At 34.5% G+C, this 5,873-nt stretch overlaps 2 long non-coding RNA genes across 2 annotated transcripts; one reads left to right on the top strand and one right to left on the bottom strand.

Annotated features, from left to right (window-relative positions):
* Nucleotides 1–5,105: 5,105 nt before the first annotated feature.
* LOC109589849 (uncharacterized) lies at nt 5,106–5,449 on the bottom strand. The gene is made up of 2 exons (XR_002188974.1): nt 5,362–5,449; nt 5,106–5,307 (listed from the first exon to the last, which is right to left on the bottom strand). It is a non-coding gene; the product is annotated as an uncharacterized LOC109589849 (long non-coding RNA).
* On the top strand, nt 5,228–5,657 carry LOC109589848 (uncharacterized). The gene is made up of 2 exons (XR_002188973.1): nt 5,228–5,312; nt 5,365–5,657. It is a non-coding gene; the product is annotated as an uncharacterized LOC109589848 (long non-coding RNA).
* The last annotated feature ends 216 nt before the right edge of the window (nt 5,658–5,873 follow it).

Genomic DNA, 5,873 nt, shown 5'->3' with positions numbered 1-5,873 from the left:
ATCAAGTAGAATGTTAAAACATGGTAATTTTTGACAAAATCTGGCCAGGCTATAATAGCCTTTGGCCGTTGGCCCAATTTTTGAGTAACTTTTCAAATTTATAAAAATTCAACTTTGTTTGGAATCAACTCAAAGTTAATACACAGCATAAGAACATGTATATGCATCAGGAAAAATTATAAAATTTCTCATTGTTAACATTTTTTGTAAGCATATAAATAATAACCATACATGCATGTAGATCTATGTATCAAGTTAAAAGAACATAATTGTTGTTCCCCAAAGCTAAACATAAACTAAAACAGATAAAATCTATTCTAAATAATGAAACAATAAATTTATAGCATAATTGAGGCATAGTTAACAGAGGTGGAGCATAGAGGCAGTGCTGACTGACTGCATTACTGTCAAGGCAACTTTGACAGATATAACTACAAATATAATATTTTCTTTTAGTGCTGGATACACATGATTAGCTAATGGTATAGATGTACTCTCAATATGGCAGTTATAGTTTAAAATAAATCAGACAATACAATCGGAGTTGACAAAAAATTGTAATTTATGAATCGTATTTGATACACATACAATAGTTAAACACAATGCACTGAGAAATGATAACCATCAATCATAATTGCTTACTGAACTTAAATTATCAATATAGGATATCAGCTTCTCTCATTAGCTGCCAAATCAATAAAATTCTGAATGAGTCTTAGCTTTGTTCACTAAAAGAAGCCTAAATTAAAGAAATAATAGATTTAACTTTAAATTTTAAATAAGATATACAATGAGAATGAAAACACGAATACAAAAAAACAATTATACCACATGCATATGAAGTAGACTTTCTGGGGTTTCAATTTTGCTAATTTCACAATTTTAAAATACTTTCAAAATTCTTAACTATGAAACTTGTTTTTTATAGTCAGTAAAAAAACATGAAATATTTTTGCAAATAAATTGAATGGTGATTTTTGTGAAATATTTTTGTTGGAGAATATACCTTTTTATATGGTATGTACCTGTACATGCATGCTTTAATAGGTCTTACCAATGGTAGCCAAAAAAGGATACTTTCCATGATTTATCCAAATAATTGAAATAGCTACAAAATAAACGAAACAGTTAAAATCTAAAGTATTAAAACTAATAGCTAATGCATGTATAAATTGATTAGTCATAAACCATATGTACATGTACTTGAAAATAATTATTCAGCAAAAGCATAAATCCATTTCAATCCAAGGTTACATTGACCAGGGTTTCCCACAAAGTATGCTAAGTGAGCTAAACTATACAATACAGTACATGGCATTTCGAGCAACTTTGAAAATTCATGAAAAATCCAAATTTGATTGGAATCAGCTTAAAATTGATACTTAGCATAGGACATGTATATGTATTAGCAAAAATATAATATTTTTCTTTATAACTTTTATCAACCCTGTGGGCATTGGCTCAATTTTTGAGCAGCTTGACCTGACAACAAGCTGCATGAAGACTATGCCAAAATCCTGTAGGAAACCCCACAATCTAAAGTATTATGCGTGTATTCTAAGAATGGTCACAAGCAATGCATTTATCTAAACATAAAGTTCTACTTAATACATGCATTACACATGTACACATACATGTTAAGGCTGGCTTGCAATATTACGCAAGTCCTAATGTTATGTAGATGCTGGAATAGAATCTGGTTCTATTCTAGCAGAAAGCATGCATCAAAAGGTCAAATCGCCCACGCTTTTGATTAAAAATTGACTGTACGTTGGCCTTATGTCATATTGTAAACCAGCCTTAATTAAGTGTCAGAGGTCTACTTTTTTAATAAGTGAGATTTGCCCTGTTCTTGCTGTATGCACTGTATTATTTATGTGAACTGTAATTGATATCTACTACACTACTACTTGTAGTTACATGTCTGTACCTGTCCCATTGGTCCCTGACCATCATAATGTGTCGATATTTAGGTATGCAAATCACACAATAATAAAATTGCAACATTACAAGTGTTGGATTAAACTACAAGACACATACAGCCAACATTAGTGCAGTATTGTTGCACTATTGCAGTAGTGCACAGGTGCTTGTTGCCTGTAGCATTGGCACATTGTTACACCACCATTGGTGTAATGTTGCAATGAATCACTGTTGCTCTGTAGCACTGTTCCCACCCTCCTGCAGTGTGTTGTAATATATCTAATGATCTATAGTTAAACTTTATACTTATGGTTTTATCCATTCATTTATGATGCATATAAAGTTCACCCAAAAGTCAACAATCCTCTATTATTCAACAATTTAAACTGATTTCTTTTTCAAAAATTGAACAGCCAAAATAATATCTATGCTACATAAAAATAACTATAAGACTAAAGTTATAATGTTCAAAAACTAAAGGTCTCTAGTTGAATAATAAATGTTCACACAAGTGGGAATGGAAAAATCAGAGGACCAAAACTCCAACCAAACTGAGTATCATCACAAAGACAGGAGCTACTAGTCCAGTAGCACTGGATACTCCAGTACAAGGCTCATCCACACTAACACCACTGCATGAGGTGACACCAGATCCAAGATATGGCTCAGTACAGCAACCCATCCTATTACTGAATATGCGAACACTATCAAGACAAGTGGTGGAAGCAGAACTGCAGGATATTCCACTAGAGGTAATTGTACAGGTATTTAACAAACGTTGGAAACTTGTGTAATTTCCTTCATATTGCCTTATGTACCTCACCTCACAATAGTCTCCACTCTCCTGTCCACAAACACCATAACGAAGCAAGGTAACAAGATAATCCTTGAAGGCCTCATGACTCTCATCTGTCAGTATGCAATTGTAGTAGGTTTCAAGTGGATCAATACATGCTGGGACACAAATTTGAGAGTAAGCATTGTTGAGAGCAGTGAGCTGAGCATCAGTGAGGGATGAAGGAGGGAGATCTGAGAGACCACCTGAAAGCTCTGTGAAGTTGCAATAGGAGGGAAGGTCATTATGAAGCTGGTTTAAACAAGCAGTGTTGGCTTGACGTACTTCCAGTTGAGAGCTATGCCTCTTGCTGATTTTGTGCATCCAGTCAGTGACAGCAGCTACATCTCTTTTCTTTGTAGTTGCAGCACCATCACTTGAAGCAACGACAAGAAAACAGCAAAGGAGAAAAAAGGAGAACATCTTCATAGGGAGCAGTACAGCTGAATCATTACCAACGGCCCAAAGGGTAAGACTGTGTAAAATATAGTAGAAGTGGCAGCTTTTATAAACTATCTGTTGCATAATCAAATTCATCGCTTATTCATGACAAGCCAAATTGCTTAAACTCACCTACACAGATTTCAATAATTACTATCACCATACAACATTACTTTAATCCAGAAAAATATAATCTAAAAATTTATGCTACAACTATTATGAAGACTTTTTATGAATTATAAAACCCTTGTGAGTTGTAACACAGTAAGACTTATGATTCATCAAAGTTTATAATTTTGCCTATACAGTTATTTTTTGTCCCAAGATATTACATTAGAAGCTAAAGAAGTATACACTTAACAATATAATGCTTCCATCTTCATCATTGAGACTCTTATAAATGCCATCATTGATTCATCTTCCTCATATGCTTAAACTATCTCCTCCATTATTTCAGATATTACATCAAGAAAGAGTCACGTGAAACATAGTCACAGAAAACCTAGATGCTATAGTTATTTGTAATCTATGCTTACGGCTCCCAATTAAGCTGTCTAGAGGCAGTTAGTAAATCTGGTGCCTCCTCTTGGTTCACCGCTCTATTTATGAAAGAGCAAGGTTTTGCTGTCCATAAAGGTGCATTTTATAATGCACTAGCTCTCAAATATGGCTAGACTCCGCTTCATCTATCCTCTCATTGTGTCTGTGATTCAAGTTAAGAATGTCATTCAAGCATGCTCTCAACTGTAAATGTGGTGGCTTTCCATCTCTGAGACATAATAAACTTTGGGATATAACTGCTGATTTTCTAACAGAAATCTTTCTGAATGTTCAAATAGAACCAACTTTGCAACCACTATAAGGTGAAACATTCTCTTATGCACCTGCCAACACTGATAACAATGCCAGCCTTGCCAGGGTATAATATAATAAGCTGCTTTTGGAAGAAAAAGCTGTTCTACAACTTACATATGAAAGGAAAAGGCCAAAGCAGTCTTCCTATGATGCCATGCCATTATAAAGCTGAAAAGGTATTCAACGTTGCCTATGATCGTTCAAGAAATACACCATTTGAAAAAGAGGTGTGGTTATGTTCAAAAATCGCATGGTTTTGTAAAATTTTGAGGGCCACACAGCTTGCCCCCTCTTTTCAACAATCCTGCCTACACCCCTGTAATTGCACATGAATCTTGTAATAAAATTTTTAGTAAGAATGGCAACAGATGCTATAAATCAAAGGATCAAGTAGAATGTTAAAACATGGCCATTTTTGACAAAATCTGGCCAGGCTATAATAGCCTTTGGCCGTTGGCCCAATTTTTGAGTAACTTTTCAAATTTATAAAAAATCAACTTTGTTTGGAATCAACTCAAAGTTAATACACAGCATAAGAACATGTATATGCATCAGGAAAAATTATAAAATTTCTCATTGTTAACATTTTTTTGTAAGCATATAAATAATAACCATACATGCATGTAGATCTACGTATCAAGTTAAAAGAACATAATTGTTGTTCCCCAAAGCTAAACATAAACTAAAACAAATGAAATCTATTCTAAATAATGAAACAATAAATTTATAGCATAATTGAGGCATAGTTAACAGAGGTGGAGCATAGAGGCAGTGCTGACTGACTGCATTACTGTCAAGGCAACTTTGACAGATATAACTACAAATATAATATTTTCTTTTAGTGCTGAATACACATGATTAGCTAATGGTATAGATGTACTCTCAATATGGCAGTTAGCATAGGCGGCTGCAGGATTTGACTACTAGTCGGGCATGGGTGTGGCATAGGAAATGGGCTGGGCGCGCGAAGCGCGCTGCGATTTTGGCCACACCCATTTTTATGCACCCTTTTTAGCACAATTTTTTGGTAGCGAAGGTTATTGTAATAAAGTAGTGGGTGGTGTAGCTCCAACACTGACTTCTGTAGTGGTAATAGTACTAGTAGTAGTATTAGTAGAGGAAGTAGAAGAATAGGGTGATGGAGAATGAGCAACAATTGATTGTACATCAACTGTAGCTGTAAAAACTGTAGCTGTATCAACCACAAGAGTAGACTGAGACTCATGATCATCAACTCTCAGCAAGAAACTGACCTAAAGTAAGAATTATGAGATAATCTGTATTATTGACTTCTATACTGTACTTACTAGGTTCACTTTGTAAACTGTTGTTCCTTTTTAGCAGGCTTGTTCACAAAGGACATAGTGAAGCTAGTCCAGGCTTTTAGACATTGCAACTGACAAGAAAAGAACACTGAAATAGCACTAAATAATGAAATGATTATGCTTTCTAGTGTTGCTGTGGTGGCCCACTGTGATTGGCACCAAAGTCTTACCACCTCGAGCTCCTCCTTTATTTAGTCTCTCTTCATCACCTTGTTATCAGCCTGCCATTTATGCATTCATAATTATAAGATTTTCATAAAAAATTGAAATTATAATTGTAATAACTGTTATTAACTATTAATTAACCATAGAATAACTATTAATTATGGTGATGTCACACTTCCGGTCAGAATTTTTGGTCGGGCATTGCCCCTAAATGCCCGACCCTGCAGCCGCCTATGGCAGTTATAGTTTAAAATAAATCAGACAATACAATCAGAGTTGACAAAAAATTGTAATTTATGAATCGTATTTGATACACATACAATAGTTAA

This window comes from Amphimedon queenslandica, unplaced genomic scaffold (genome assembly GCF_000090795.2).
Source record: "Amphimedon queenslandica unplaced genomic scaffold, v1.1 AMPQUscaffold_10814_Cont16217, whole genome shotgun sequence".
Lineage (NCBI taxonomy): Eukaryota > Metazoa > Porifera > Demospongiae > Haplosclerida > Niphatidae > Amphimedon > Amphimedon queenslandica.
Note: the sequence above shows the minus strand (reverse complement) of the source record. Positions and strands in the feature narration are given on the sequence as shown.